The sequence below is a fragment of the Chelonia mydas genome, chromosome 8 (genome assembly GCF_015237465.2).
Source record: "Chelonia mydas isolate rCheMyd1 chromosome 8, rCheMyd1.pri.v2, whole genome shotgun sequence".
Taxonomy (NCBI): domain Eukaryota; kingdom Metazoa; phylum Chordata; order Testudines; family Cheloniidae; genus Chelonia; species Chelonia mydas.
In genome coordinates, this window is record NC_057854.1 from 88,011,404 (window position 1) to 88,034,118 (window position 22,715).

Genomic DNA, 22,715 nt, shown 5'->3' on the forward strand with positions numbered 1-22,715 from the left:
TATACCAGTTGAGGATCTTGCCTATGTAGTTTATGTAAGGGAACAGCACTCTACTTCAAACGCTGATTGAAACCGAAAAAAAATAATGAGAGGGAAAAATACCCTCATTCCATCAGTGATTATCTCCATGGAATGAGTAAATTATTTCTCCCCTTTCCCAGTTAAATACGGTGTTCTGTAGACTTGGATTGTGCAACTCTGAAAAATACTTTAAAGCTGCTTTGAATTTAACTGCAGTGATACCAGTTAACCAGGTAATTTTCAGAGTGGATAAATTAAATGAAGTTTCAGAACACTTTGTTCATTTCCATATGTATTTATTAAACATGCATTAAATCCATCATCCATGTCCTCAAAGAACGAACATTAGTATTTTATGTGATCTTTATTTTTGAAACATGCACAAGAGGAAACACTATGTAAGCACACAATAAAGCAAGCACTATTCTCTGTGAGATACTAACAGACATAATGACTGACAGGCTGCCCTGGCTCAGTTATCACAGTGCTGATGCTGTCTATTCTAAAGGTACAGTACTGTGATAACTGAAGGATGGCAGCCATCTTAGCTTCACAAGAACCCAACGAGCAGAAATCAGAGAAGATGTCCTTATTTTCTGGATACCTGACATGCTTTGTTTATGAAAGTGACCAGATGCTAGAGCAGAAAGATGCTTGTTGTAAGGGTACATCTTAACTCACTTGAAGAAAAAAAATAAATGGCTTAAAAAAAAAAAAAAGACCTTCAGTTCTACTGGAATAAAAAAAAAAGTCACTTTGTATCTGTTGAGTTTGCCTATTAATTGACTGACCTTTTCTACTTGGAAGTTTTTTCAAAAATCATAGGCTTTGAAAGAGTACTCTAGGTTTTGAAGAAGCATGCTATAGAGTTTGAAGGATGATTATTCATAAAGTAAGAGTAGACGGAGGTCCTTCTCCATTATGGAACTCATTGCCACAAGAATTAAGAATGGATTCAGAGCCAAATGTAAAACCCACCTCTTCGCCCTGGCTCTCTCTCAAATTAAAAACCACCCCCTTCCCCACCCCGCCTCTTGGTGGCAGGGAAGGGAGAGAGAAACACAGACATTTTAAAAAGGAAGGTGTTTGTGTACTGTGGTGATGAGGACCACATAGGTACCCGGATGGATCAACAGGAAACAAGGCAAGTTCTTAATGCAAGTAGTAGTTACGACATTCATACCTTCCTTTCTTCGTGGATCTATCTAATCCCTCCTGTTTAAAAAGAAACATCAGTAGCTTCGCCCTTACAGATATTTACCTATGATGAAAAAACTAATTCAGCCTCAACATCTTTCCTTTCAGGTAAAGTAGTGGTGGGCCAGTATCCTCATTTCAGATTGGGAGCTAGACCATAGAGCTACAGGAGTGTGCACTAAGCCCCCTGTCAAACTGGTGGCAAAGCTAGGGTTAGGACTCAGGAGCTCCTGGCCCCCATCTCATGCTCAATCCACTATTTCATACTTGCCTCTCCAAAATGTAATGAGATTAAGACTGAAAGACTCCACCCAACTAGGTGATTTGATAAAAGGACTATAAAGGAACTGGAGAGAAGGTGGTAGAGTATCTGTTCCTGATTGAAGCCAGAGTTTCTTATTTTTATGAGCATTAACTTTAAAATATGTTTGGGCTTTTTTAAAGCTGAGATTTTCAATACTCCATCTTTTGGTGGTTTACCCAGCAAAGACTATTGTGTGGAGCCTCTGTCCTGTCCAAATGTTGTTCTAGATATGAAGCTGCAGTACTGGAAAATTAACACCAGAGGGGGCCGTTGGATCAGTTCTCTTTTGGAAGTGGCGAAGTTTCAAAGTAACCGCAACAGACACCTGCATATCATAGAATCATAGAATTTCAGGGTTGGAAGGGACCTCAGGAGGTCATCTAGTCCAACCCCCTGCTCAAAGCAGGACCAATCCCCAATTTTTGCCCCGATCCCTAAATGGTCCTCCTCAAGGATTGAACTCACAATGCTGGGTTTAGCAGGCCAATGCTCAAACCACTGAGCTATCCCTCCCCCCGTGGTGTCAACATGGTGTCCATTCCCAGCTCTGCATACTTCCTAAGGAAGTATACACATGTGACGCAGCTCCCTTCTCGTTACGGTGAAGGTTTCATTGCACAGGTGATCAATCAGCAGTGATCTCCCTTTGTTCTCTGTACGGCTATTGCTACCTCAGACGGGGGGTAAGAAGATATTTCCATATAGGTAAAGTGTCCTGCACCTTCCTCCAAAGCACTGGATACTGTCCATTGTTTGAGACAGGACAGTGGGTTAGATGGACCCCTGCTCTTACCCAGTATGGCAATTCCTGCTTTGTTTTACTTCTCTAATCCTTTAATATAGACAGGCACCACCACAGCTCTGGTGCTGGACATACTTGAGTCTGTATTTATCTTAATGCTACATAGCTATTATTGAACAGCTAGCTGGTTTTCATGGCTTAAAGGAGGTTGTGGTGGTGTAGTACTGTTAAAGTAACACCTTAGGAGCACCCCTCAGGCACTGGGACCCCATCATGCTAGGTGTTGTACAGGCATAGAATAAAGAGAGCATTGCTCCCCCAAAGAGTTTACATTCTAAGTAGAGATAAATAAGTAAGTAGATTAACTGTCAACTTTCCTTTTCTAGGTGAGTGTAGATGTAGAAGTGATTTGATATTTGTGTGTGTGTAAGCATCCTATGTAAAAATACAAAGTGTTATTTAAAGAAATATTGTATTACAGTCCTCCAAGTCCAACAATCAATGGGTCACCATAGATGGGATTAGTCCTTTGTTACCAAATTAGGCTAGCACAAGATGGGGTGCTGAGAAAACAGCCCCTTTAGCCCCTGTGAGATGGGAGCATCTTATATTTCTCTTCAGCTATTTCTGAGGCCATTTTGGGAGCTGACAGATATTTGTGGAAGATGCATCCAGTTTCCTTGGTCAAAGGAACGCTCATGATCGTGCAGGGCCTTTGAGGTTGGAAATGCAGCCATGCATTCTAAGTCTCTGCAATAAGGAAGAGTTTTGCTGTCCAGAGTTATTTTAGACAATCACACTAAGCATTGAAGGGGACTTCTAAAAAGATTACCTTCCCCAGCAGGGTAAATAGGCTGAATGCCCATAGCCTGTTACCACAGGCGCCGACTCTGTGGGTGCTCCGGGGCTAGAGCACATACAGGGAAAAAATTAGTGGATGCTTTGCACCCACCAGCAGCCAAGCTCCCCTTGCACCTCCCCCCCTCCCCCGAGCACCCCTCATCCCCACTCCTCCGCCTACCTCCCAGCGCCTTCCCCCCCCAGCCAAGTTAGCAAGCTCGGGGGGGGGGGGGGGGGGGGGGAAACAAGACTCCCATAGACTTCAATGAGCTTCAGATCAGGCCTCAGATAAGGACTTCCCTAACGCTGCTTAAGCATCCATTTTATTACAATCACACCCAGCTAACTACAATTAGTCATCAAAGCTTCAGGATACGTTGTGTTGCATATTTCACGTATGGATGAAGACACAGCAAAACTGCCTGTTTAAACTCAGAGGCTGTGGGGGCACCTCCACAGACACAGGTTCTCATTTCCTGTTTAGACAGAGCGGAGGCTACCAAGGCAGGGCAGGAACTGAGAGTGTTATATGGGCCTGAAAACCCTTTGCAATGTCAGAACGAACAGATCAGCTGTATTCCTTCTAGCTCAAAAGAACTAGCCTTCAGAAATTCTCCTCCTCCCATATCTTAATATTGATCCCATACCAGATGACAGTATTTTAATAAATCTATACTGCTGTATATATTGCCAAACACAAACACCACAAGAAAAAAGTTTTTTGGGGGGAGAGGGAGAGAAACACTTCCTTCCTCCTATGTGCCACAGTTAGCAAAAAAACAAAAAAACCACCACATGCACACTGATATGTCGCTTTGTTTTCCATGTAGAAACAAGCCCTCCAGCACCTCCAATATTCTGGTTATTTACCTCATTGTGATCCTGATCTAAAGTTAAAATCATGCCTTTCTGACACACAGTTTGGCTGTAGGTCCAGACGCATTTTCCATGTTGCTCTACTCCAGTGATTCTCAGCCCTTTCCCCACTAGGGCCTCCTTTTTCCCTACCAAGACACCCCTCTACCCTCACCCCACAGCTGGGACACGCCTCCCCATTATACCTGCTCAGAACCATGAGGCCCAGGTTGAGAACTCCTCTTCCAATTGGTTAATTTGCATAATTACCCTTTCAGAAGGAGCCATTTCTGTCATGTGCCACCTGGCCCATTTCTGGTTATTGTGATAGAATATTTACTGTTTGTTAGCACTGACCTTTAAAACTCAGAAATAGATTTTACATTATTAGGTGAAATCCTGGTCCCTGGTGGGGGTTTAATGTTACCAAAGGATTGTTAAATTTACAAGTCAATAACATTATGCTCTCAATACATTATAGAAGAGGAATAATTGATACTAGGCCTGCTTCAAACACCATTGAAGCCAATAGAAAGACTCTTATTGACTTGAATGGGCTTTGGATCAGACTCTTACTCTCCTTTTCATACTCTGGGCGGGGTAGAATTCTAGTCCATTTAATTCAGTGGCAAAACTCCCATTGACTTCAATGGGACCAGGATTTCACCTAATATTTTCAGATGCATAAAGTTGGTCCATGGTCCTTTTGGTATTGATAAAGGTCCAGTTCCAGTATACAAGGAACTAAGGAAAGCAGGGAGGAGTTAATGGTATTATTGCTGAATGTGGCTGTCATTAGGACAGTGCATAGGGGTAGAAAGGGATAGAACAGTGGTCACCAACCCATCAATCATGATTGACTGGTTGATCCTGGAGCCTCTGCCAGTTCATCGCAATCTCTGGGCCGCTACAAGTCCAGCGGCACAGCGGGACTCAGACAGGTTGCCTGCTACTGCCCCATGCTACTCCCAGAAGCGGCTGGCAAGTCTCTGCGGCCCCTGGGGGAGGCAGCTCTGCATGCTGCCCCCACCCCATCCCCGCAGCTCTCAACCCCCTGCCCCAGCCTGGAGCCCCCTCCTGCACCAAACTCCATCTCACAGCCTGCACCCCACACTCCTGCACCCCAACCCCCTGCCCCAGGCTCAGCCTGGAGCCCCCCTCTCACACTCCAAACCCCTCAGCCCCACCCCAGACTCTACACCACCACCCCACATCCCAACCGCCTGCCCCAGCCTGGTGAGAGTGAGTGCGGGTTGGGGAGAGCGAGCGACAGAGGGAGGGGAGAATAGAGTGTGGGGGGGTGGGGTCCTCAGGGAAGAGGCAGGGTAGATCCTGGGTTGATCTTAAATTCAAAGTGATCTTGTGCATAAAATGGTTGGAGACCACTGGGCTAGAGGATGTGCCATTGCCTCAATGCCCTGGCCCTCCTCCACATGTGGGGAAGATACATTGGGGTGCAGAGTCCTATTTCAGCCTTTGAGCTAGCAAAGCATTCATGGAGCATGCCACAGCCTAAGAGGTAGGATTTTTCCCCTAAACTCCTGCCGCACCTAAGCTCAGCTACCCAGCATTGATCCCTGCACTTTGCACTTACCCAAGCTATATGCACCACTCAGGATTTTGTTCAAAGATCTATTTTTAACTCTCTTTGAATTGTGTTTTGGTTTTTAGACTCAAAGCTCTAAAGCAGCATATTATAAACACTGCCAAGATTGTGTTTGTAAAAACCAAAGCCACTCCCTCCCCGCAACTATAAAAAAGAATGAGGAAACACTCTATTGACAGAAGAATGAACTTTATGTGGTATCCTTGGCAAAACGGGGAGCACTGTCAATGCTATTAGAAGTCACGCCACAATACACCTACCGCGCTCTGCATGTGCCACGTCTCACCCTTTCATTGTGTCTCCCCAGTTTTTAAATTCTGTTTGAAACGTTAACATGCACTTACATAGCACATTTCATCCACAGATATTGAAGTACTTACAAGGTAATTAAGGTATCACTATCCCCATTTGACAGATGGGAAAATGGAGGCAGAAACGTTAAGCAGCTTGACCCACAGACAGAGTCACAGACAGAGCTGGGACTAGAATCCAGATCTCCTGCTCCTCCCCACCCAAATGCATTACCCAACAGATTGTAAAAAATAAGATATATGTAAGCACAGAATCCTAAGTGACTTGCTGAAGAGGATACCTAGAGTGAGGGTGTCAAGGTTCCTTCCCCACTCTGAACTCTAGGGTACAGATGTGGGGACCTGCATGAAAACCTCCTAAGCTTACTTTTACCAGCTTAGGTTAAAACTTCCACAAGGTACAAACTATTTTACCTTTTGCCCTTGGACTTTATCGCTGCCACCACCAAATGTCTAACAGATATATAACTGGGAAAGAGTCCGTTTGGAAACATCTTTCCCTCCAAAATCCTCCCAAACCTTACACCCCCTTTCCTGGGGAAGGTTTGATAAAAATCCTCACCAATTTGCATAGGTGAACACAGACCCAAACCCTTGGATCTTAAGAACAATGAAAAAGCAATCAGATTCTTAAAAGAAGAATTTTAATAGAAGTAAAAGAATCACCTCTATAAAATCAGGATGGTAAATACCTTACAGGGTAATCAGATTCAAAACATAGAGAATCCCTCTAGGCAAAACCTTAAGTTACAAAAGACACAAAAACAAAAATCTACATTCCATTTAGCACAGCTTATTTTCTCAGCCATTTAAAGAAAACAGAATCTAATGCATCTCTAGCTAGATTACTTACTAAGTTCTAAGACTCCATTCCTGTTCTGTTCCCAGCAAAAGCATCACGCAGACAGAGAGAGAGGGGCTTTGTTTCCCCCCCCCCAGCTTTTTAAAGTATCTTGTCTCCTCATTGGTCATTTTGGTCAGGTGACAGCAAGGTTATCCTAGCTTCTTAACCCTTTACAGGTGAAAGGATTTTTCCTCTGGCCAGGAGGGATTTAAAAGGTGTCTACCCTTCCCTTTATATTTATGACAGAGGGTCAGAGTAAAGTTAGCACTCAGAAGTGTTGTGCTTCTAGGCCCAGGCTTATTCCACAAGGCCACACTCTAGTGCTCAGTTTGATTTGTAGAGTCCCCATACTTTTTCAACACCCAGTCTCCAAAGATTGTGGACTTCTTTATTAGGTAGCTACCCCGCCTGTTGATATTCTTAGCAGGGAAATACATTTTGTATTTGTGATGACTGGCTGCATCTTTTAGTCTACAAAATGTACCCTCTTGAGGAAAATTAGCTTGGGATGTGTCAGTTCTTCACCGTGTACACACAGCAGTCTCCTTGCATTAAGACAAGCTTGTTATGATCCCTCTGTTTTGTAGCTGCTTGTCAGCACCACTAAGGGAGCCCATCAATTACAATCTATCAAACTTACAGCATTTCTAGAAAGACAAAAATGTTCAGGTGGTTTTCAGTTGTCTCCCTTGCTAGAACTCATCCCTTCCCTAGGATGAAAGCTCATGCCCTCTGTTTTAACTAACCATAGAAGCAGGCAGAATATACTGAATAATTCAAAAAGAATGTATGTTCAAACATTTACACAAGCTTCAGATCCTCCTATTTAAAACAAGTCAGCACAAAAGTAAATGATTCACGGCAGCTTACCTTGCATATATCATGGCCTTCAGAAACGGGAGCTTGAAGAATTTGTATTCATTCAGATCACCTGCTTAAAGTGAGACTAGTGCTTAAGAAGAATGCCACAACAGCAGCAAGAGAAACTCAAGTCCCCAGTTTATCCATAAGAGGTACAGCACTGGCAGGGACCACTAGCTCATCCCTTGCATGTGCTTCACCCAGAGGCAGATTTACCACGAAACAAACCAATGACAGGGGCCCCCCCCCCAAAATGCAGGACAAATCTCAGATAACCTGCCCCCAAGTCCTGGCCAGCGGTGCAGCGGGGCTCAGGCAGGCAGGTTGCCTGCTTGCCACGGCTGGTGGCCCCACGCCACTCCCAGAAGCGGCCAGCTGCTGGCACATCTCTGCGTGCCCCTGGTGTGGGGGAGGCAGCTCTGTGCACTGCCCCCACCCCAGGCAGTGCACGGAGACCTGCTGCCCCCCAAGGGGCGCGCAGAGACATACCACCAGCAGCACAGCAGGGCTAAGGCGGCTCCCTGCCCACGTTGCCTCCCTCCCTCCGAGCCACTTCCAGAAGCAGCCAGCATGTCCCTGTGGCCCCTGGGGCAGGGCGGGGGGAGTGTCTCCGCACGTTGCCCCCCGCCCCAAGCGCCGACTCTGCAGCTCCCATTGGCTAGGAACTGCAGCCAATGGGAGCTGCAGGGCAGAGCCTGTGGGCAGCAGCATGCTGAGACCCCCCCCCCTTCTCCCCTCCCGTGCCTAGGAGCTGGTGCCAGAGGGGTGTGCTGTTTGCATTGGGAGCCGCACCACCCAAGGTAAGCATTGCCCCCCTGATCCCTCCCATACCCCACCCCACTGCCCCAGCCCAGAACCTGCACCGAAACTCCCTCCCAGAGCCCAACCTCTGCACCCCCTCCCGCACCCCAACCCCCTGCCCCAATCAAGGTACTTCACTTTATTTTCATTTACTTCCTATTACTTATAATATAGGAGGAGGAGGAAGAAAAAAGGGGGAAGGGGAGGGGGGAAGAAATGAGAACATGTTCTTTTTCTTGGCTGGGTCCCAAGGGGAACGGGGGTCATAAAAATGAAGCTGCGCACAGGGCCCCACTAACTCTAAATCCACCACTGACTTCAGCCCTGACCCAGAAGGCACCACCTCTGGGAGGAGTTCAGCCTTGGAGTCTACGTTAGACTTTTTATCCCAAAGGTTTCCCTGCTGTCACTACCACTGGTGGGGGTATGCTCCTATGGACAAGGTGCCTGCTGACCCCCTTCCTTATCATTATAAGCACCAGGTCTAACCCTATATGCCAGCATGACAGTGCTGAGATGATCAAGCTCAGATCTTGTCTACACTAGCATTCCCATCATTACTACCAACAGCAGGGCTGAGCTGGTGGCAACAATGGGGAAGTTTTAGAGAAACAAGCCAAGGCCCACATGTACTACGTATTTAGTTCTTGGCCAAGTAACAACTGTGGTGGTTTTTAATAGGACAGTGACAACACATGTTCAGTAGGAACTGGACTGAGTCACCAACTTGTTTCATTTAAGCCATCAAACAGCTGTCAGATGCCAACAACATTCCTCTCTATTTTATCATCATCATTTAGCTTTCTGCACCCAACCACGTTAATCACCTTATCATAGAGAATACAACAGTGCCCCTTGTCCTAAGGAATTTACTATTCAATTTCACACAACAAATGGGAGGAGGGTTGGTGGAAGAATAATGGGGCAAGATCAATCAAGTAAGGGGCTAGAAAATCACGGCGCATAAGTCAGCAAAGCTCAGTTGAAGTCATACCATCATTTGAGAATCTGGCCCTATGCAGCTACTTAGCAAGGGATAATGCTGAACATTTTTAAAATTAAAATTAAATATCAATAAGATAAATGCAAGTACCATTTTGGATTGATGCTTACAAAAAATGACAACAGAAGTGGTCCGTAAGGAGAGATTTGAACAAAGAGGTTAGTGGCCTTGCCGACTAGCTCTGGGAGGGTACTGCACATGTACCACAGAGTAGAGGCTCTACTGATCTAGATTGGATATGGACTAGTAAGCAAGATGTGAAAGGCTCCATATTACTGTTTGTTATCCACTCAGGTCCCTGGCCACACCCCAGTGCCTTCAGATATTAAGTATAATTATTTCTTTATGTAGTGACTTCCCTTAGCCTTAATGACTTCGCTTTCCCGAAAGTAATGCAGAACACATTTGTTGGCAGAATTTACATGAGATACCATACTCTTCCTGCACTCCAATCCTTGCCAACTTGCTGAGTTCTATTAGGAAGTACAATGCTCTGGGGAACTTGATTTAGAAATTAAAACTATCCACAGGCCAATTGTTAAGGAAATATCATTTTACCAAATTCACTTTTTGATGTAAAATTGACATACTGCTGCTGAGCCATTTACATCCTTCATTAAGAGGATGAAATCCCAGCTTAATTACAGTCCACAACTGACATTCTACTCAAGATAAAGATTACAGGAGCACATTTTCTACATGGTTTCTTCCTTAGTATAAGGGAACTTTCAGGATCTCTTTCACAGCAGAACTGACTCCTTCATCTGGGTGAAAGCAAGTGCGATGTGCCGCCGTCTTTTAAAATAAGCATGTAGAATACAATTGGCTCCTCATTCCACCTCCCCTCTGCAAACAGAGATTTTTTTGTAGTTTTCATTAACTGAAGAACCCAATAGTTTGTTTTGCTTTTTATAAATTCTGTGGAACAAAAACAGCAAGGTTACCTATTTCCATAGGAATTTAGACTATTACCCGAGTGTCATTAACCCAATTTAAGCCTGTAATAAATATAAAGGGAAGGGTAAACCCCTTTAAAATCCCTCCTGGCCAGAGGAAAAAAATCCTCTCACCTAGATAAAAGGTTAGAAGCATTCTCCTTCCCTTGGCCACATACAAGTTCAGGAATCTCTTCCTTCTTGCTACAGGTTTCCACACCCTCAGTCGGGAACACAATCAAATCACCTTCATGCTCTCCTTTTGCCCTGGCTCGGATCTCACCCTGATTAGACAGAGTTGCTACACCCTTTCCCAGCCACACACTAGCAACAGGCAAAATACAAGCATCAGAATTGTCTGGGCACTGGGATTTTACATGGTCGCATCCAGTTAGTGTCTTAGTTACAGGGCCATTCTCCCTAGCAGACACAAACTTAGGACCATTCCCTTCCTGGGCTTTAGCTGAATCCAGAACCAACTCTGAGACAACTGCACTATTCTCAACCATCACAGGCTCAAAGGCCCCTTCTGTCTGCTCCACAGACAAAGACGAGCCGGAGACACTTTCTCCTTTCCCAGACACACAGCTTGGGATCTCATTCCCCTGGTCCCAGCACACAGGGCTGTTCACAGACAACTGCTTGGAGACCGGGGTAGCTCCCTCCATAGGCAAGTCAATACCCCTGACAGACACAGGCACATTTCCTTCGCTGTCACAATTCTCCACCCAGCTAACAGGTAAGGTATAGGGACACTCCTCTTTCACTATCCTCGCCTTCCCACACTGCTGACTAGACAAAGCCATCAGCTCACAAGGCTGCCTAGGCTCATCCAGACTTTCCTTACCAAGCACCTTGCCACTCCCAACAGATACCCTGCTTTGCCTGTGTCTCCCCCCCTCAGCTGGGGTCTCAGCTCCCACTGTGCTCAGCGCTGCCCTTGCTGTCCCCATGGGGGTAGGCAGCGAGCTCGCTGCTTTCTTCACTGCATCAGAGCCAGCATGAGCCCCCTCTCCAGTGTGCAAGGGGGCGGGGTGCATCTCTCTGTCCCACCCAGCCCCAGGGGTCTGGTTACAGGCAGGCAGGTATCCTGAGCCTAGTAGCTCCTCCCTGCTGCCAGCCAGGTCATCTGCATTTTCACTGACCATTTCCCTCTCCATCGATTGGTTCCCTGGATTCAAATTCAAACCCTTGGCAGTTACAGAAGCAGGGCCTGGATCCTGTCCCAAAGAGACACAGTCACCCCACAACAGGGTCTCGCAGCTGGTATCCTCAAGAACCCCAATGACCAGCCAGCCCCACCCCTCCTGGGTTTGCACAGGGATCTGGGCCATAGGGAGGGTGAGGGGCTTCATCCCTGGGACCCTCACACAGCCCCTCAGCATCTGAGGCTGCACCACCCAAGGCCTGACAACCGTTCTCTCTGTCCCAGGATCTCGCCACCCCAGGAATGTCTCCCCATTGACCATCACCTTCCGCTCCCACTGGAGGTCCAAGGGGCCTGGCCCCAGGAAACTCCACACAGACGTATAGGTTGGGGTCAGGAGTGGGAGCCTGTCCACCTCCCCACCCATCTGGCTGATGGAGTCTATGGCCTTGGGACCCAGCAAGGGAGCTAGACACTGGGGCTTTTCCGCAGGGTCCCCCTGGTTCAAATCGCCAGCCTGCTCAAAGGCAGTGAGGTGGGCATCCACATCCCGCCCCTCCTTAATGAGGGGCAGCAATTTAGTCTCGAGGTTCCCTGTGGAACTGGCACCCCGGGGCCTATCCCCACTCACCCCGGGAGGTCCCCTATGCCTCTCCGCTCCACCATCGCCAGTTCATGCTGCTGCTGCTTCTGCAGCTCTTTCTTGGACTCTCGCTGTCTCTCACAGTCCTCTTGCTCTCTCGGACTTAGCTCCAATCCAGTCCGTCTCCAATCCCCCAATGGGGAACCCGATCGTGAAGACCCCCGTCTGGTCGGGGACAGGAGTCTTGGGGATGCCTGGCTACCACTCCAGCTGCTCCCAGATCCTGCTATAGCCCCATTTGGGTCAGAAATCTGTTCCTTAGGGTGGTCATCCTCCTCCAGCTGCACGATTAACTGTGCTTTGGTGAACTTTCCAATGTGCAACCCTCTCTTTTTGCACAGGGTTACAATGTCCTTCTTAAGGAGATGGTGACAGGCCATCACTCCGCTGTTCCCAAGTTGTTGTGGACTCACAGGCCTGTGTGCTCTCAGCTCCCTACGGTTTCCAGGGAGAACCCCTAGTGTGCCAGCCCTTCTCGAGGTCACCACCTCTTTGCCAGGGTCGAGCCGCAGGCTCCTCTGCCCCTGAGACTGCTCACCGCAGTCCCCAGGGGGACCCCATTACTGCACAGTCCTTCTCGCTGGTCACACACTCCCAGGGGTTAACCGCCCCCTGAAACTGCTCCTCTCTGAGCCTTCAGCATGCCTGGTCCTCGTCAATCCCCCTTTGTTTTACAGCTCCACAGTCACTTACTGCAGGAAGCACCATCTGCGGGGTGCAGTACATCCCACCACTGCCACCAGTTGTCACGGAGTCCCTGGGCGATGCTCTGGAACTGCTCCCTATGAAGCCAGGCAGGACTCTGGGGAAGTCTCCTCTGGATGAGCCTAGGCAGCCTTGTGAGCTGATGGCTTTGTCTAGTCAGCAGTGTGGGAAGGCGAGGATAGTGGAAGATGAGTGTCCCTATACCTTACCTGTTAGCTGGGTGGAGAATTGTGACAGTGAAGGAAATGTGCCTGTGTCTGTCAGGGGTATTGACTTGCCTATGGAGGGAGCTACCCCGGTCTCCAAGCTGTTGTCTGTGAACAGCCCTGTGTGCTGGGACTAGGGGAATGAGATCCCAAGCTGTGTGTCTGGGAAAGGAGAAAGTGTCTCCGGCTCTTCTTTGTCTGTGGAGCAGACAGAAGGGGCCTTTGAGCCTGTGATAGTTGAGAATAGTGCAGTTGTCTCAGAGTTGGTTCTGGATTCAGCTAAAGCCCAGGAAGGGAATGGTCCTAAGTTTGTGTCTGCTAGGGAGAATGGCCCTGTAACTAAGACACTCACTGGAGGCGACCATGTAAAATCCCAGTGCCCAGACAATTCTGGTGCTTGTATTTTGCCTGTTGCTAGTGTGTGGCTGGGAAAGGGTGTAGCAACTCTGTCTAATCAGGTTTCAGAGTAACAGCCGTGTTAGTCTGTATTCGCAAAAAGAAAAGGAGTACTTGTGGCACCTTAGAGACTAACCAATTTATTTGAGCATAAGCTTTCGTGAGCTACAGCTCACTAGCCAGGGCACAAGGAGAGCATGAAAGTGATTTGATTGTGTTACCGACTGAAGGTGTGGAAACCTGTAGCAAGAAGGAAAAGATTCCTGAACTTGTGTGTGGCAAAGGGAAGGAGAATGCTTCTAACCTTTTATCTAGGTGAGAGGATTTTTTTCCTCTGGCCAGGAGGGATTTTAAAGGGGTTACCCTTCCCTTTATATTTATGACAAAGCCACATATAAAAGTGGGTCAATACATATTATATAAACTGGACTCCATTCACTTTTCCTTCTCTAGACCATTAAACCCTAGAAGTCATGGCATTATTCTTTGGGATGGTCCTGGACTTTTGCCTAGGTTATCAGAACAGAGTGTGTGCCAGATTGACAATATCCTGTACAAACCTTACAGAATTAAAGTTACTGAATTAAGTTTAATCTCTTTGGGGTCGATTGTATAAAAATGCAGTAGTGTATGTGTTTTTTGTGGAAGTGTGTGTAACTTCCTCCAGAGACTGCATTAGTCAGTCTCCAAGAGAACATTAGGAACATCAAAGAACTTTTGCGGACAACATGTCTGAAATGGATTTCCTAGTAATTCTCTCCTCCAAAGCCAACCTTTTGAAGCTACACCCTGGGAAGAGACCCACGGTCTCCTAATTACCAGCTCCTGAAAACTTCAGATCAAAGACTCCCACCGTACAAAGGCTGAGCTAAATGGTTCATGAGGATGATAGTTCTGAGCTCAGGCTTTTATGAACTTGTGACAAGAGAGATGCCCTTGGGGGGTTCTGAAGGACCCCCTGCCAGAACCCATGTTGGAGACAGTTAGGGAAAGGGGGCAATCTCTGGTAAGATCATTAGCGTATGTGTAGGTTCTTTTGTTGTTTTTAAAATGTTTTCTCTGTAATGCTCATACCCTAAGAATAAAAAGGCTTGCATAGAAAGTGCTGTGTGGTAACGGATAGCTGTGGTTGTTGCAGTTATCAGTCTCTGAAGAGACAAAGCAAGCAGGTCTGCTTAGGCAGATTGTCTTTTGGTGGGAACACTGCAATGAATACAGGGAACTATTCATCTTGGGAATATTCCAGTCAGGAGAGTGCGCGACGTAGGTCTCCACCCAAGACAAAGACAAAGACTAGGGAGCTAGAAGCCTGAAAGCTAGTGTCTTCACTTAATCACTAAAGGGAAATATGGGTGAAGATGCTCTGAACTTTGACTGAGTTCTCTATGAACTTTGTCAAGTTTAATTTTAATCCTCACTCTCAATGCAAACTTGGAGACAGGCTTGGGGTTTTTTGTTTGTTTGTTTTTCTTTTGTGTATAGACTGCCCAGCTCCTTCATTAGTAAATAATCCTCAACTACAGTATCTCATACTATAATCAGATCTCTAGAAGGCCTTCACAAAATGCTTTGGAAGGTTAAAAATTTGATTCTCTTGCAAGTGCTATTAAGTATTAAATTAGTATTACTAAGTCATAGCATAAGAAGTGATCTTACATTTACACAGCACCTTATACGCCAGAGTATCCTCTAGTCTTACCACCCTGATCGTGGAAATATACATACACCTACTTAGTTTTAACAAGTGAGTACTCCCATTGATTTCATTACAACTATTCACATCAGTAAAGTTAAGCAAGCATGTAAGTACTTGCAGGATCCGGGCCTCAGTGTCTAAACCCATAAAGTTTGGGAGTTTCTTCTACTCCCATAAGTAGTAATACAAGGCTCACTGAAATCAATGGAAAAAAGAAAAGGAGTACTTGTGGTACCTTAGAGACTAACAAATTTATTTGAGCATAAGCTTTTGTGGGCTAAAGCCCACTTCATTAGATGCAGACAGTGGAAAATGCAGTAGGAAGATTATATACATACAGAGAACATGAAAAAAAATGGGTGTTGCCGTACCAACTCTAACAAGACTAATTGATTAAGGTGGGCTATTATCAGCAGGAGAAAAAAAACTTTTGTAGTAATAATCAGGATGGCCCATTTCAAACAGCTGACAAGAAGGTGCGAGTAACAGTAGGGAAAAATTAGCATGAGGACTGGTTTCTGAATGTTATAATTCCTGATGTCTGATTTGTGTCCATTTATTCTTTTGCGTAGAGACTGTCTGGTATGGACTTTCAAAAACCAGTCGGAGAACACTTCAACCTCCCTGGACACTCAATTACAGACCTAAAAGTGGCAATTCTTCAACAAAAAAACCTTCAAAAACCAAAAACTTCAAAAACTGACTCCAACGAGAAACTGTAGAATTGGAATTAATTTGCAAACTGGACACCATTAAATTAAGCTTGAATAAAGACTGGGAGTGGATGACTCATTACACAAACTAAAAATTATTTCCTCATGCTAATTTTCCCCCGACTGTTATATCTCTCTCTCTTCCTACTGTATTTTCCACTGCATGCATCTGATGAAGTGGGCTTTAGCCCACAAAAGCTTATGCTCAAATAAATGTTACTCTAAGGTGCCACAAGTACTCCTCGCTCTTTTTGCTGATACAGACTAACACAGCTCCCACTCTGAAATCAATGGGAAGACCCAAATAGGACTTCCAACTTACTTCAGCGGGCTTGGAGAAATAGACAGTGCTTCAGCACCTTGCTGGATCAACCCCTTAAACTAAAATAAACAGAGATCCCTTTGTCTACTACTACCATCCCACAGCTTCAGGGTGTTTCATGAGCAATAAGGGATTCAGCAGGCAGGTAGAGTCGCAGGCAAGAGATCTTTATTGGGTATGCTGGGTGACCAGTACATGCTAAAGTCTCGTGTACTGGCAACCTGGGCCCAACTTGCACTCTGCATTATCCACAAAGCCTTCCTGAAACCTGGTCTCTTCCCACTTCCATACTGCACTGGTGTGGAATATAGTGCTGTGCAGGTTTGGATTTCTAATTGGGCACAGTAGGCACGTGCCTAGGGGCACCGGCATTCTAGGGGCACCTAAAAATTCAAAGTTTGCAGCTCCCAGCAGAGGACAGTGCCATGCAGCCCTGCTGGAGCACTCCTACCACCAGGGAAGGTGAGGCAGCCCCCTGTGGCAGGGAAAGAGCTCAGCAGCCCAATGCAGGGGGCTCTGCCAGGCAAGTGGGTCGTGAGGGAGCCTGGCCTGGGCAAGCCCCACTCCTGCTCCAGCCTGGCTGATCATGCTACTCCCAAGGGGCCAGAGCAATCCCCAACAGGTGTAGGAGCAGGATTTTATAATTGCACTATGAGAATTAATGGATTATTTGATTTCATCCTGACAGACTACCAGTGTCTGTACTGATGTTAAGGCAGGGACAGACCAGAACAATCCTTATGATTGATTATGGTCACCCTTTTGTTTTAGGATAAGTTATAATATCTACTATAGTTTTCTACATGTATTACAAATTAGGCACTCTAGTTAAATATAAATTTCTTTGTTTTAAGGTTTAGTAAGTAAGAGACAGGATCTTGTCTTGTGTCTATGTTAAGGAAATTCAAAATAAACTGACACTATTTGTATTCTCAAAGGTCTCTGTAAAAGACTCTTTGTGTGAATGAGGAATGTATGCATCAGGAAAAGATAAGGTGTGAAGGCAATTGTTATAGCCACTTCTTCCTTGGCCATGTGAAGAGACTCAACGACATCAAAGAACCATCAACGTGCATCCATAACGAAGGAAGGGCAGACTGACAACCTGAGGTGAAGGCTGGGACCCCTAAAGACAGGACAATTGATTACATCGGAACCAGGACAGGATGACCCTCTCGGAGGTGTATTGGAATGTTTACATCAAAAGATGCACAAATTAAGAAGTAACCAGTCACAAACTGACACAGCCAAATCCATAGACTTAACAGAGCAAAAAAGAATATAAGAATATAAGCAAAAAAGGGTGCTTGGCCATGGGACTTTCGTCTTGCCACACTCCAGGAGCATCGAATCGCGACCGACGGAGCCCTTCTCCCCTCTGCAACCAATCTGGCTGGCCACTACATTGATCCAGACTCTGGAATGGTAACTATAAACATTGACTGGCAGGGTGTGTGTGTGTGTGTGTGATTGAAAAGCATATGCTAACTGTTGTATTCTCAATAAATGCAGCGTGCTGCCTTCTCCCCTATAAAGATCCCATGTGCTGCTTGGCAGACACAGTCACGTCCCCAGTGGGGCCAGTGAGTGCAGCCAGGGGACAGGGTGCGGGAGAGGGGGTCTCTGGGGAGGTGGTGGTGGGGGCTCTGGGCAATGGGGAAGGCCCAGACAGGGCAGGGGGCAGTTGTGGTGCTGCGACTGTGTGGCGGGGCACCTAAAAGTTAAAAAAAAAAAAAAAAAAAAAAAAAATGGTGGGTTACCCCTGCTGCCCACTGTGGTTTGGAGATCTGAGCTGCCACAGGTATTGGGGTACCCCGCAGGTTACGGCCATCTCGGGGGCTCTGGGCCACCGCAGGCAGACCCTGCAGCTCCTGGGCAGCAGGGCCCCCTGGGGCTCCAAGTCGCCACAGGTGGCAGGGGATCCTGGAGCACAGAACCCCTGTGGGCATGGGGGGCAAGCTCGGAGCCAGGGTCCCCGCAGCTGTCCAGCCACCGGGGTGCCTAGGGGCACGCAAGGTGTAAATCCAGCCCTGGTGCTGTGCATGATTAAACTGTTAATGTTACGTTATAATTTGTGACTAAGGATAGAAAACATCTTGTAGTTTAAACTGCAGGCATAACATCAGTAAGCAGAACCTACCTGCTTTGGAATTTGTCCAAAACAAGGGTTGGCATTAGCAATTGCTAATAACTTGAAGATTTTTACCTGCTCTGAAGGACCATTGACCATATCAAGGAACAGTCTCCTTGTGAGCCACCAGTAATGTGAGTTCATTCTATACACCACTGGCAATCTTAGCCTTCCAGCGACATACCTCAGATATTCCTAGTCCTGATGGCTTATTATTTGGATCATTGTTCTGCCTTTCCACACAACGCACCCTTCAGTTCCCACTTGATTGGAAGAGCTGTTAGAGCTAGAACCAACATTCTGCACCATCTCAGAGCACTCATCTGAATTTTCAACTATTAATCTAAAGCAGTACTATAATGCTGGGGCTTCGTGATGATACCAGCAAATAAAAGTCGGACTGCAGAGGAAGTGAGGGAAAAAAAAAAAAAAAAAAAGGAACGAGATGATTCAACTGGCCTGATTTTAAGCCGAGGGCATCCTCATTTATCAATTCATCCCCATAGTGGTCTGTGGCTCAGAATGCAAATTAGCCACATCCTCTCTTTCTTGGTTCCATTGCCTAACTGGAGGCAAGCAGGATTTACTCCCATGTGATCTTCTTGGTTTTATTTTTAATCAGTGAACAATTGTTCAGTGCTTACTATCTCTACTTACTAGGGGCTGAGCTGTTGTTTCAGTGTTTTGGGGGTGACGGATCTGAGAAGCAACACATACACACACACCCCAAGACCACACAAGCATTACATTCATCACCCTTGCACCACACTAGACAGTGCACCAGGGAGTATCAGTACATACCCCTCTAGGATGCATTCAGAAAGAGAGCCCTGTGCTCACTCTGCATACAGCTCTGTGCAGAGGTAGGACAAGTTTTCACTACATCATGACGGAGCTGCTGAGACTGGAAAGTACCCAATGGTAAGTGAAACTGTACTGAATAGGAAATACCAACTTCACCTGTTTGCTCTGTACTTACTAGCTGGCTGAGCTTATGGTATACACCAGTTGACACAGACACCAGTATGTTTTCCCCCACTCAACAGAGAAAGTTGATCTTCAACATATTGTTGAATTCTACAGATACAGATGGTCTGCAGAATAGCTATAAGGCAGAAATAGTCCCCCTAATTTCTAACACATCACCTGGGGTATGCTAGCAGCTGAAAGGCAGGTCTGTTGGAAGAACACCTCTGAAAGTATGGGAGAATGTGACATACTGCAGCATATTTTGTTAGGCCACTTGATGCAGACACCCAAGAAAACAACAAAGACAGAAATAGTCTGTGGAGATCCTTTGAGTGGGACATAAAGATAGTTACTGAAAATACCATACTACTAAGCTAAAACCCTAAAAGAATATTCAGAATAGCAGTTGCTGGAGAAGAGAAATGGGACATATGTAGCCTTATTGTAAATACAAAGATATGGGAGTCAGATCCTCAGCCCATGCAAACTGGTCATTTCAGTGGTGCCAAATTGCTTTATTGCTGTCTGCCTTTTTACTGTCCTCTTTGCACACCCAGAAAGGAGAATGAGCAATTTCTGACTTTCTCCACTGAAAAAATATGCATTGCTTTCTCCCCTGGTGGGAACCCTGACTTGTGTAAATCAATCGTGGCACTGAAGCAGCAACGCAGAGTAATGCATTGTATCAGCTCTGATCTGAAAGCAACAGCATCTCTGGGCTCCTAAACCTGAGTGAAATAGGTGAACTTTCATGCTCAGGACACAAAGGAATTTAGGGGAAAGAAATGCAACCCCATGACTTACTTCCCTCACATACAGTTCTATAACACACCTCTCTGGATCAGGAGCTAATCCACCATCTTGGCCTTTATCTTCAACAGTTTTCATAACAAAGCAATAGCCCCATATGGCACTGTGAAACAGCCTTTAAACAAAAAAAAAGTTTAGTCTAGTTTAAATAATAATAAAGTGCAGAGTCAGTTTTCTTTCTCCCTGTTGAACCTGGATTTGGAGAAACTTTGTTATCTAGAAACAGATTCCAAAAAGCAATACTTAGAAACTTTCAGCTCTGAAGAGATTTGTAAATTCCAGAAGTTTCAAAGTTTAAAGTTATTCTACAACTTCTCAAAGTTCTCAATGGATCTTCCAGACACAGGACTTTTGAGTTGCTTTATCCTCAGTAAGACCCAAATGCGGCTAAGATAATATATTTGTGACTATAATCTCTCATATTCCCACATAAACATACACAGGAGCCTTAAGATAAATGTATCAACACGTTATTGAAGCAGTTACACACTGACTTTTCTACATATGCTACTCACATGGCTCCATAATACTTGAGCACCTGGCTATTTTTAGTGTCTTTACCTCACATCCCAATTCCACAGATGGGGAACTGAAGCACAGAGAGGCTAGGTGACTTGCCCAAAGTCATCCAGGAAGCCCATGGCAGAGCAAGGACTTGAAACTAAGTCTCCTAAATCCTATGCTAGCGCCCTAACCATTGTATGGTCTTTCCTCTCCTTCAGTGGAGTTACACCAGAGATTAATTTGTCCCAGTAAGTTTACTGGTGACCCTATCTTCCATCCCTTAATGGGGCACTGCCTTCCAGCATACCCACTTGGGGCCCTTCTTGGTAGCCCAGCAGGGGCCCTACCCTTAGCATCCCCCTTGGGTTGTTTCAATCAATTACCCCAACTAGACTGGTTTAAAAACACACACAAACCTTTCCTGGAGTCTAATTTAAATACTTTCTATGGAATGCAACTAACTTCATTAGTTGCCCTAGTTCACCCCACTCTGGGTCCATATGAGAGTCCTGGACAGCTTCCTTTACCCTGTTCAGGAGGCCCTCAGAGCCCCATTTCTAGAGCTAGGGTTATATTTTATACAGCTGCTCTTTTGTAACCCTGGAGTTCCCAGTTCTCCTCAATACTGCAAGGCATAACTTTGTATCTCTTAAGTCAGCAGTCCCCAGCTCTCCTCCCTGAACGGGGATGTAAATTAAACCAGCTGCAGGGGTTTAACCAGATTCTTCCTCAGCTGGTCCCTCTTCCACAATCAAACTCAGCAAGTAAATCTTCTCCTGCCAGAGGCTTCCCTGATATGAGGGAGGAGGCAGCATATATGCTAGTTCCCCTTCTCCCAGCTCATCACCAATTGGCTGGGGGAGAGGGGATCCTTGTCCCACCCACTCTGCAACACTCCTGGTCCCAGACCCTTAAAGAAATAGTAACTGACTTTCTCCCAAACAGTGCATATTGCCAGGACTGTTTTTACCCTCCCGTATATCTTATTTTCTAGGTCTTTGCATACATTAAACCTCCCAGAATCTTAAAGGGCTATGCCACGTGATGGAGGTGGGCTGACCCTAGGCACCACCACCCTCAAGGGGCAGATTACCCCAGGATACCCCCTCTTGCTTTTTGCATTATAATTTTTTTTAGGAGGAGAGACAGGGCTGGATGAACAGGGACACAGTTAAAAACTCACTGGGCCAAATTCATCTCTGGTGTAACACCACTGAAATTAATGGTATTACATCACAGATGGGTTTGGCCCATTATACGCCTGTTTGCCTATGAGCTGGAAACCTCAGATCATAGGCAAACAGGCATGGTCAAAAACAGTGTATTTTGCAAAATAAAATGTATTTAATTAATTAAACTAACTACAATGGGGGTGGGGTGTTAAATATTTCACTTTCTGGCAAAAACATTCAAAATGAATTTTTCAAGAAGTTCCAGTGAGAGCCACCACCCCTCGTACACACATTTTCTCTCACTTTTTAACTCCCATCCTTTTATTGCAGAGGAACAAAAGGGGGAAAGTTAGGGAGAAAAGGGTTTTTCTTATTAAAACTAAACAAGTTGACCAAAAATGTTTTTTGAATGAAAAATGGATTTTTGAGCAGAATAAAAATGTTCACAAAATTGTACGAAAATTTTCTACCATCTCTGATTTGATCAGCACTGAACACATGCTGACAGCGCTCTAATAACCTTCCACTTATCTGCTTCTTCATGAGATGAAAAGATAGTAAGAGCACAGAGATTTATTTTAATTTTTATTCGGATGCAACTCCATTGACTTTCAGAGATACTCCTGATTTACACCAGAGATCAGAATCAGGGTCCAGAAATCTAGTTGGTTACAAATCAATTACAAATGTCAACCACTTAACTAGTCTTCAATTATATTTATGTAAAAGCCCAACCAATTCTAAACTGATGGTATCAGTGATTTAAAGCACTTACGGCATACAGGACCACTCACCCTACCCTAATTTGCAGTGCTATAAAAGGAAGCATTCTAAACATTTATATTACTCTGAATAGCCTGAAGACAGCCTTATTTTGAGATGAACAGTGATGAAAGTGGTGCAATTTGGCTTCTGACAACTTTAAAGATGACTTGCAAAGGAGGCAGGGAGGATGGATTTTGTATTGCTTTTCCTCCTTTA

At 45.6% G+C, this 22,715-nt stretch overlaps 1 long non-coding RNA gene across 1 annotated transcript; it reads right to left on the reverse strand.

Annotated features, from left to right (window-relative positions):
- Positions 1-1,988: 1,988 nt before the first annotated feature.
- On the reverse strand, positions 1,989-21,340 carry LOC122466869. The gene is made up of 3 exons (XR_006292774.1): positions 21,025-21,340; positions 20,053-20,173; positions 1,989-3,014 (listed from the first exon to the last, which is right to left on the reverse strand). It is a non-coding gene; the product is annotated as an uncharacterized LOC122466869 (long non-coding RNA).
- Positions 21,341-22,715: the final 1,375 nt, after the last annotated feature.